Source organism: Zerene cesonia, chromosome 25 (assembly GCF_012273895.1).
Source record: "Zerene cesonia ecotype Mississippi chromosome 25, Zerene_cesonia_1.1, whole genome shotgun sequence".
NCBI lineage: Eukaryota > Metazoa > Arthropoda > Insecta > Lepidoptera > Pieridae > Zerene > Zerene cesonia.
This window is the reverse complement of record NC_052126.1, coordinates 5,694,034-5,704,949: the sequence shown is the minus strand read 5'-3', so window position 1 is coordinate 5,704,949 and position 10,916 is coordinate 5,694,034.

The window sequence follows — 10,916 nt, the reverse complement described above, 5'->3', positions numbered from 1 at the left end:
GTAATAAATGTTATTTGCAGTTAACAATTTTCTTTTTTCTTTATTACAATATTTATGGCAAGACTAGGTATATATTTTCACAGTATATATATTTTCTATGTGGGAGTCGAGCACGCTTCGGCACGAATTGGGCCAGCTCGCACCGGGGAAGTACCACACCCCCACTGAAAACCGGCGTGAAATAATAGCTTGCTATTGTGTTTCGTACGGTGAGTGGGGGAGCCGGAGGCCCATATCCTTTTCCTTACCTTTCCCAGTCCTTTCCTTTATTCCTCTCATCAATCCTTTCCCATTCCCTACCCAATTTAAGTCGGCAATCCATTTGTAGAGGCGAAAGGTCTGCAATTGACCTTACGCCTCTCCAAATGTTTATGGGCGGTGGTAGCGCTTACCATCAGGCGACCCACCAGCTCCATTGCCGACTATGACATAAAAAAAAAAACATGAAAAAAGTAGCATGCTTCTATTTCACATTAATTCTAATCGTTGTGTGTGTGGGGTTGTGGTACGGTCCGGTGCTTACTGACGAAGCTTGCTGTGTCTGATATAAAATAGTTATTATTATTATTTCACGTAATCTCGTTTTATAAATAATATTTAGTTAAATACATATAGAACTACTATCTACTCTAGGTACATAACCTAATTAATTAAAAATATATATTGTTAAATTTGCTTATACAAAGTCCAGAGTTCAAAGTACAATATTATAATAATGGCGGAAAATTAAACAAAACCCTATTAGGTAAGTTTCAGCAAATTAGAGACATTAATAGCCTAGATTACAGGAGTACTAGAGATAAGAACTAAACCGAACAGTTTGCTTTTCGTTTTGTTTCAAATACTTGGATTATGATTTTGCAATTATAAAAATAGATTAAACAGACTGTGAGAAATTTTGAAAGAATAGAAAAAATTTGATTATGAGGCGGGATTCGAACCCGCGTTTTTTGCCAAACCGTAGCAACATGGCCAAGAGGCGAGGCGTTTTCTATTCTTTCAAAATTTCTCATTTATAAAGTATTTCATTGCTATAAAACTAAAAATTAAATTTAAAATTAAACAGACTAACCTAAAAAGGATTGATTGTTTTATGTAATAGCGGACAACTGCATATGAACGTTTGCTGAAGTAGGGCCGCTTTTTAGGGATAATGGATAAAGAAATATTGACGACGGGAATAAAGAATGGAATAAGGCAAGGAAAAGGATACGGGCGTCCGGCTCTCCCAGCTCAGTGAAGGAAATATGTGTTACTCCGGTACGTGATAGCACATTTCGTGCCAAAGCATGCTCGACTCCCACGCTCAAATGCAATCTCCGGAACTTCTGTGCCGATTTCAAAAATATCTTAATCTTTATGCCTAAGTGCTATAGGCTATATATTCCTTATCGCTATAAATGTAGTGGTGGCTCAGTGGTTAGGACTTTGGTCTTAAAGCGAAAAGTCGGAGGTTCGAGACCGGTCGAGCGTGCAAGAAATAAATAGATTTTTCAATTTATCTGCACATGATCCACATTACTACATCGCGAAATGGTGGAGGAAAACAATGTCATGAAATCGGCATGTCGAAAAGTTTGAAGATCTCCAGACATCTCCTAACCCGCACTTGGCCAACGTGGTAGATTGAAGCCTGTGAACAGGAGGCCCGAGTCACTGCTCTGCCTACTGCAGGGACTGATGAAGATAGGCTATCTATAATGTAACATAGCTGAAGCCGGGGTGATAAGGTACATTATGCAAATAAAGAAGTACCCATACTAAATACTAAAGAAAGTGTTTATAAAAAAAAGGATTGTGTGGTTTTATGAAACCACGGCAAAAGGGAAACTTTTTTTACATGATAGATATTTAACTGATGGTCAGCTGATGGAACTATAGACGCCGCCATATTGGCTCCGACTGCTCTGACGAGCGCCTTTCACTGTATCCCTACTCCGCGGCCGACCGTCACGCGACATGCTATACATAGACCAAAAAACTTTTGACAACGTAATAAATTTCACTTTAAAAGGCGGACAAGTCCAAGCGAAAAACGGTATTAACAATTTCAGATACAATTTATAAAATCCACTCGTTAAGAAGACTCAGCGTTCCATTAACATTTCGCTTTAGTGGAGAATCGAGTTACAAGTTCCGTCGATTAGCATATAGTCAAGTTTTAATACTTTTCCCCCCACATTAGAGGAGTCTTCGACTTCATAATTACAGCTCTGACTGCGTCTTTGCTATGACGCATAATATGTTGGTTGGAGCAAGGCGAGAGCGGAATTCATATCTACTAAATACTAATTAGTGGAATAAAACTTCAGTCGCCTTTTAACGAAAAATTTGCGTATGGAGAAGTTTTGACAATTTATCCCTATATCACTATCCTACTTCCTACTAATATTATGAATGCGAAAGTTTGTAAAGATGTGTGTGAGTTTGTTGCTCTTTCACGCAAAAACTACTGAACCGATTGCAATGGAATTTGGTACGTAGACAGCTGGACAACTGGATTAACATATAGGCAACTTTTTATCCCGATATTCGGGATACGGACTTGCGCGGGTGAAACCGCGGGGCGCAGCTAGCACAGTATAAAACAAAGTCGCTTACCGCTATCTGTGTTCATTTACTAGATCTACTAGATGCTAGATCTTTAAAATTGCGCAACGGATTTTGATGGGGTGTTTTAAATAGATAGAGTGATTCAAGAGGAAGGTTTATGTGTATAAGAGCATAAAAAATGGCGAAAAAGCATTATTTTATAATCTACATTTATCCATACAACCATTGCATTTAAAATATTTCTGATTAATTGTGCACATAAATTAGCAACATATAAACATCACTCTATCCCGCTCTTACCTTGCACCACTCCCATTGTGTAAATGAGACAGAGATAAGCCCACTTCCGTCGTCTTCCGGCGACACTTCCTTGATACGTTACGTGATTGTATCAAGCATTTTTGCACCGTAATGTATGTATGGATGAAGTTTTGTATGGTTGACTTGAATGAAAATGTATTGAATGTTATCAATGTGTTAAAAAACTCAAAACTCATATATTTATCTAGTCAATTAGACGTCTTATATAAGGACTATTGAATCGTCATATCATAGTTTTAACATTTACCACCAGTTCGGAAGGCAAGTTCTACAGAGAAGAGTCAGCAAGAAACTCTGTAGTTATAATTGAAATATAAATTCAACACGAATCTAAAAGAGTTAAAGTCGTGTCTATTTTAAAATTTAATTCTACTATAATATTATGTACATAATAAAGATGCCAAATAACTATTAAGACGTTTTACATACTGTGTTATATTAATGATATAAGGAAGAAACAGATACCCTTGTTAAGATATCGGTCTTTAAGCTTTTCATTGTTATATACCTATTTATATTCTGCTTCTAAATGTACTTAGCTATAAGGTTTAAAAAAGGTTTAGTATTTGATTTTATAAAAAATTTGAATTAAAATTTGAATGTGTATATACTAAGTATATTTGTGATATTTAACCATCCGTACATACAGTAGACCATCATTCATCCTAATTATATATATCCGAAAGTGTATCGACACCCTTTCAGGCTCAATCACAGAATCAATTAGGATGAAAGCTGATATAAAAAGCACATGTTACATTTTTTAACACGTTTTTAGCGTCACCTGTATGACTATGCTTAAATTATGCTATGTATTGTTTATGTAAAACTCCTTTAAACTACTTTTTAACCCACTTTAAATAAACAGATTTAATTTAAACTTTGTACACTTATCGGATCGGTGACAATACAATAACTTCATGAGTTTATCTTGTTATTATGATAAGGATGGCCAGGATTAAATAATTTCAATATGTATAAGAGCATGATGATTACGCAATGATGAAGAGCATGATGATGATTAAGATAATTTCCGAAAATAGCGGTATAAATAATGAATTATGGGACAAAATCATTACAGTACAGAGTTGCTTATCGGCTCTCCTCTGTAGAAGCTTCTTCCTGAACCGGTGATAAATGTAAAATGTAGATTATGACGATTCGTGGTGCTATAAGAAGTCTAATGGAATAAATTAATATTTGAGTTTGAGTTTTAAACATTTCTCAATTTTAAGGGATTTGAATGCTATAAAGCTAAAAACTATAATTACAATTTCTTCCAAAAAAAATAGTCAAAGATCGAGGGCGAATCAAAACCCTAATCGAGTTGAAAATAAAATCAAGATAGAATCAGATTTATTGTTTGTTTTGAAAAAAATGTGTTTAAATTTTTTTTTAAAAGAACAAACACACATCTATAACAAATAACAAAATTTATAACAAATATAAATTTGTTATTAAAGGATTACATAAACGAGTTTAAAAACGATCATATCTTCGAAATCTTGTCGAATTCGAAAACGATTCTGCAATTTCGTTTAAAACTTTTCCTGTTAAACCCTTTAAGATACACGTGTAAATAAATTCTGGACAAAATTTAATCGCCATTGATTACTCCCCAAGTGAAACTCCCCATGAAAAGCGAACGAAATTCCCTTTATTTAAGGGAATTTCACAAAACTTTAACCAATATAAACTGATTTCAAAGATAAGCAATTTTTTCGAAACAATTTGCTGCCCATGGGAAATCGGACGGACCCGTTTTATAAATAATATATGCCATTTGAAGCTCTAAGTGAAGGGCATAAGGCATGAATTAACTCTTCGTTTGCATTTCGTATTGATAATACAATAGAAACGAGTTATTTCAGCATAATTTCATGAATACATAATTAAACGTTATCCTTAGGGTTGTGGTTTCTATATAGTTTTTTTTTTTTTTTTTTATCTTTTTAAAGCCATAGTGATTGGTGACTTTTAGATAAGTCAATTTAAAATTAAAATAAATTTAAAATTATTTTTCTCAATTAAAACTATATTTAAAGGGGGCCATACGGGAGGCACCAGCTTTCAAACAAAAATCATCAATATCAAAAGGTTTAAAAAAAACTGTTTAATTGTACTCCTTCTTATCTTAAAATAGATTTTAACCGACTTTTCGATGTTATTAAATGGTGATACTTGTCGCTTTTGTTGAAATGATCATCATTATGTAATATTAATCAAATTTTAATAATCAGACAATCTCAACACATAAAATATAGTTTTTTAACATTCCTACCAATTTTATAAATGTAAAAGTAACTTTCTCTGTCTCTTCGTCACGCCTTAATCACTTAACTGATATTGATGAAATTTGGTACAGATGATTGGGATCCAAAGAAGGACAAAGAATATATATTTTTGACAAACATCTCACGGTAAAGAGAGCTTTAGGAGAAAGCTCCAGGACTGTCATCTTTTCTCCACACTGTCCCCGTTTTTCCTTTCCCATCCTACTAATATTATAAATGCGAAAGTTTGTAAGGATGTGTGTGCGTTTGTTGCTCTTTCACGCAAAAACTACTGAACCGATTGCAATGAAATTTGGTACGTAGACAACTGGACAACTGGAATAACGTACAGGCAACGATCGACGATATAACGGGATATGGACTTACGCGGGTGAAACCGCGGGGCGCAACTAGTATATTATATTTGGTGGCAATTCGAAAAATTTCACAAAATACGAAAAGTGTTAAACACCACGCGAAGCCACATAGCAAGCTAGTATAATTATATCTATAATATATTCCAGTAAAACCATCCAGAGCAAGAGAAACGTTTGAACTCAAAGAGTTAAAGTTATTTTTTTAACTTCAATAAAAGCGCCACGTCACAATTTATATGGTAATTCTCTCGCCTTTAGGAACTATTTACGACCTTATATTATATGACTGAACTTAGTACTTAGAACTGACCTAACCTGGCAGCGTGGCTTCGTCCATTTTAGTTTGTTTTTATCCAATTTTAGTCGGTCACTGCAGATATATCCTTACGAATTAATAAAAATAATAATGTAAATATCTTTTAATAACTATTGAATACAAGATGCTCGTCCCGGATCCGTCCGTCGATCGGCCATCGAAATTCCTGTTTTGTCAGGGAAAGGACTGGCTTTCTTAACACCTGTGTTATACTGAGGTAGAGGTCCAGAATCCAGTCTCTGAATAAAATTGTACAATTATTAAGGTGAAATAAAGATTTATTATTTTGCTATCCCAAGGGAGCATTTATTCGAGATAAAAAGTATCATATCACCTAAGTCAGCTAATACCCTATCTGTATACCGCATTTTATCACAAACTGTTCAGTAGTTTTAGCATGCTTAACGGATAAACATCAAAACAAAGTTTCACATTTATAATATTAGAATATTGTAACAGTAATTTTGTTTCACGTAACCGGAAGCCCCAAAAAAACCCGAAATTACTTATAAAAATACTTTAATTATAAAGATTACAATATGTCTTGCACGATGCAAGTGCTAAAAAGTAATGAATATTATACTAAACTTATTTAACATGAAAACTTAAAATTACGTCGCTTCAAACGAATTCGCTAGATACAGTAATAGATGTTCCCGTGCGAAGCGTCCACTCAGCGTTGCATTAGGGTTCCGTTGGCGTAACTCAGTACTTAATAAATGTAATCATATGTAACTCAGGGGAGATAGCGTAAGCCGAAATACCTGTATGTCCTAGTTCGGCTGCGGTTGCTATATCTTTTGTGAACATAAACATTAGTTGTATTACAGATATTCGTATTTATATTGAGAAAGAAATCATTTTATTATTATGTTTCTCTTTTCCTTACACGGGTACCACCAGAAGGATAATACCCGGTAACGTGGAAGTCTAATTATATTATAAAAAGTAATTTTATTCACATATTTCCAAGAAGTAAATAGGTATTTATTAAACTATCTTTTTAATTAGCATGGCAACTCTAATTAGTGTAAAAACTCGCTTACAGTGGACAGACTAAAACATAATGAAGGCTAATGAGTAATTTATCTAGGTACACTATATATCTAAACTAATATTATAAAGCAGAAACATTTGTTTGTTTGTTATTTGTATTTTTGTTAACGATGTTTGTTTAGCGATGTTTTTACATAAAAACTAAGAAGAAGAAATCATCTTCACTGAGTGACATATATCGCATGTCTTACATATATCGAAGCCAGGACGGATCTCTTGTCTACGATAAAATAATTTTTAGTGATTAATAAACTCCAAAATCACACAATCTAGTTTAAACCAGTTTGAAATCATTTCTTTCACCAGAAGAAAACGACAATACTTTTGAGAAAAATTGAAACAAAATTTTTATTCGCTCCGACGAATTCTATTTAAAAACTATAACTTAAAACAAAATACCCATTTAAATTTCTTTATTCACATGCGATCTATTGCTATCTAAACCACACATTAACTTCATTTAGACAGACCAAAACTAAACCAATTCAACCAAAACTTCACTCGAATTTCGGCCAGGAATCCCATTGCAAATTCTCGATAGTGAGGAAAAAATCACACGAATTTCTCTAGAGAACAATTAGTAGGACCTGTTCGTTGTGACAGTGACTTGCGTGTAATGAACACTAATAAATCGAAGTATTTAAACGGGTTTAAAGCGTATTTTATTATTTATTTTATACCTTGTCTAAAAATTAGGTAACGATCATTATTTTATATTATTAAATGTATCTTAAGCTTAACTTCTTAACCTTACATAAGGTATTAATTTAAGTTATCACCACGTGTTTATTTAACTACATGCAAATAAGATTTAAAAGATATTTTAACCATCATTATTTACACAATTATTGCTATAGTGTTTCCCTCATCAACAATTTCTTTAATCTCGTTATCGTGAGCTGGCAACACATTTGTAAAAACAATAAGTCTACAAATGTTCATGGGCGGTTGTGCTCGTATATCAGGTGACCAAACTAGCATCACCCCTATGATATAAAAAAAATTATTTTAATACTAGCTGCGCCCCGCGGTTTCACCCGCGTAAGTCCGTATCCCGTAGGAATATCGGGATAATAAGTTGCCTATATGTTATTCTAGTTGTCCAGCTGTCTACGTGCCAAATTTCATTGCAATCGGTTTAGCAGTTTTTGCGTGAAAGAGTAAAAACACACACACACACATCCTTACAAACTTTCGCATTTATGACATTAGTAGAATTTCACGTTACATCCTGACTTCGTTAGCGTTAATGAATTTGTATCATTTATTCAACCAGGAACTATCTGCAATTAAAAGTCCGTGCAATTTCAATCCGACTATTTCAAACACAAATTAATCTATATATGTATATATATATATAAAGTTTACTTAACTTTAAAAAAAACCTATTATAGGTAGTTAAACTACATCAATAATACACAAGATACTACTTCAGTAATTTTGAACTCATACAGACAGCCCAATCTCTACTAATAAATGCGAAAGTAACTGTCTGTCTATTTAGGCTAAATCACTCAACCGATGTGGATGAAATTTAGTACAAAGATACTTTGATCCCAGACGTCTCAATGGAACTTTGACTATGCAGGCAAAGCCGCGGGCAAAGCTAGTGATTATATATGTTTGTTATATCTCGATCTTGATTATTAGTCATTGCGTGGTGATGCGTAATGGTTCACTCCACTAAACTAATTAGATTAATCCCCAGCAAATTAGTGATATATGACGCCCGGCCACGCTTCGCTCGCGTCACCAAGTTTGTTTGTTTATCTGTTTGTCTATCAAAGACAGATGATGTTCAACTATCGTGAAACAAGAAACCCAAATGTATATTTTGGCTTTATTGTAATGGAATTTTTAGAATTCTTCATTTAATATCCATATAACTATGGTAAATAATACATTGTCGATCCGGTATACATACGTATGTAACTTACGTACACTCGATAAACATTACCCGCCCTTCTGTCCCAGTCGGATAAGAACAGTAGTCCTTATTTCACAGTGTTCTAAATTATTTTTTCAATTTCATGATTATCAGCATGTTCCCACTGCTGGGACTCAGTCCTCTTACGAGGGTTCAGGACAAAATCTACCACGCTGGCCAAGTGCGGGTTAGCAGATGTCACATATCGCGCAGATAAGATGAAAAGTCATTGTAGTAAGTCCGAGGTCCTCATCAGCGAGCCACCACTGCTCTTTATTCTAAACTAACGGTCCGACCCGGCTTCGCCCGTAACATATATAGCCTTTAGCCTTCTTCAATAAATGGGCAATCTAACACTGAAAGAAATTTTCAAATCGGACCAGTAGTGCCTGAGATCAGTGCGTTCAAGCAAACAAACAAACTCTTCAGCCCTATAATATTAGTATAGATTATTTAATATAACCTCAAGAAAAAAAGGCTAAAGAATTAAATAGTGACAAACTAGATCCATTCTAGACCCTAAGGACATCTCGAATCCAGCTTATAATTGGTTTCCCTTAACCCTCCAATGGTCACGTACTGAATTACAAGTAGGTACGCGTGATTCGGCCCCTTGGACCAATGTAAAAACTTTCTGATTAAATAATTTTAACTGCACGTAATATATAAGTTCGATAAAATGTTGCGCGATGAATTTATTTCACTATATTTAAACAGAATTCCAAACACCTGGTTTCTCATTTTGACGGTATTTTTTGTGTTGTTGACTCAGTACTTTCAGATGGGTGAACCGATGTTGATGATGTTTTTTTTAATTGTATTATTCCATCTAACTATGATCTAATGCTAACAATCTGAAGGCGGTGTAGTTTTTGTCCTACTAATATTATAAATGCGAACATATGTGAGGATGGATGTATGTGTATGTATATGTTTGTAACTCTTTTACGAAAAAACTAATGAACCAATTGCAATTAAATTTGGTACGTAGATAGCTTGGCAACTGGAATAACATATAGGCAACTTTTTATCCCGATATTCCTACGGGATACAGACTTATGCGGGTGAAACCGGGCGAAGCTAGTTTAAAAAAATCGTTAATTGTATATCAAAAAAATCGTTTCAATTGAAGTGCTCTATTGTTTAAAAAAGGTATGAAACTACATATTCAAGATAAAAAATATAATTCATGTCTTTGTCTTTCATATCATGTTTTGCATTTTATTAAATCAAAACTTGAATTTTAAATAAAGTCTTGCTTGTATGAAATTGCTTATAAACTTAAGACTGTCCACAACATATGTTTTACGACAGTTGGTACGCTTTACTCCGGGATAAAAAACTATCCTTGTCCTATCTCGAGTCTCAAGTTATATCTGTATCAAATTTCATCATAATTAATTCAGTAGTTTAAGCGCAGAGAAGATACAAACACATCTTTCGCATTACCTTTTTTTGGAATTTTATAAACATAAACTGGACCATAAATACAAATAAAACACAACACAAAAATAGCGAACGTTAAATACAAATAAAATACATAAAAAATGCAATTCAAACAGTGCTTTGTGCTACAACTAATTATAAAGTTCTGGAAGTTTCTTTTCAGCGTACCTTAGACAGGAATATAGGAACCTTTTTACTCAGAAAACCGGCGGTGGGGGAGCTGGAGGTCCGCTTCCTTTTCCTCACCCATCCCAGTCCAATCCTTATTTCCAGTCGTTAATCCTTTTCTCTTACCTCTTAAAAGCGGGAAGCGCATTCGCAAAGGTACCAACTCTCGGAAACTCTCTGTTCATGGGCGGTGGTGATCGTTTACCATCAGACGAACCACCAGCTCAGTCGCCCGCTGACAACCAAAACAGGTTTCATAAACTATTCATTAACTTGTTAAAGCTTATGTGTATAAACATGCAATTTATTAACGAACAATCATCATAATTCACCATACCCATAGGAATTTGATAGGATTTACGTATCGCTGCGATAAAAATTATCCTACATACCCAGTCCCTTATCCCCAGGTGCACTAATCAAACCAAAAAAAGCTCCGTTACGGCATGAAAGACAAACAAACACTTTCGTAAGCATAA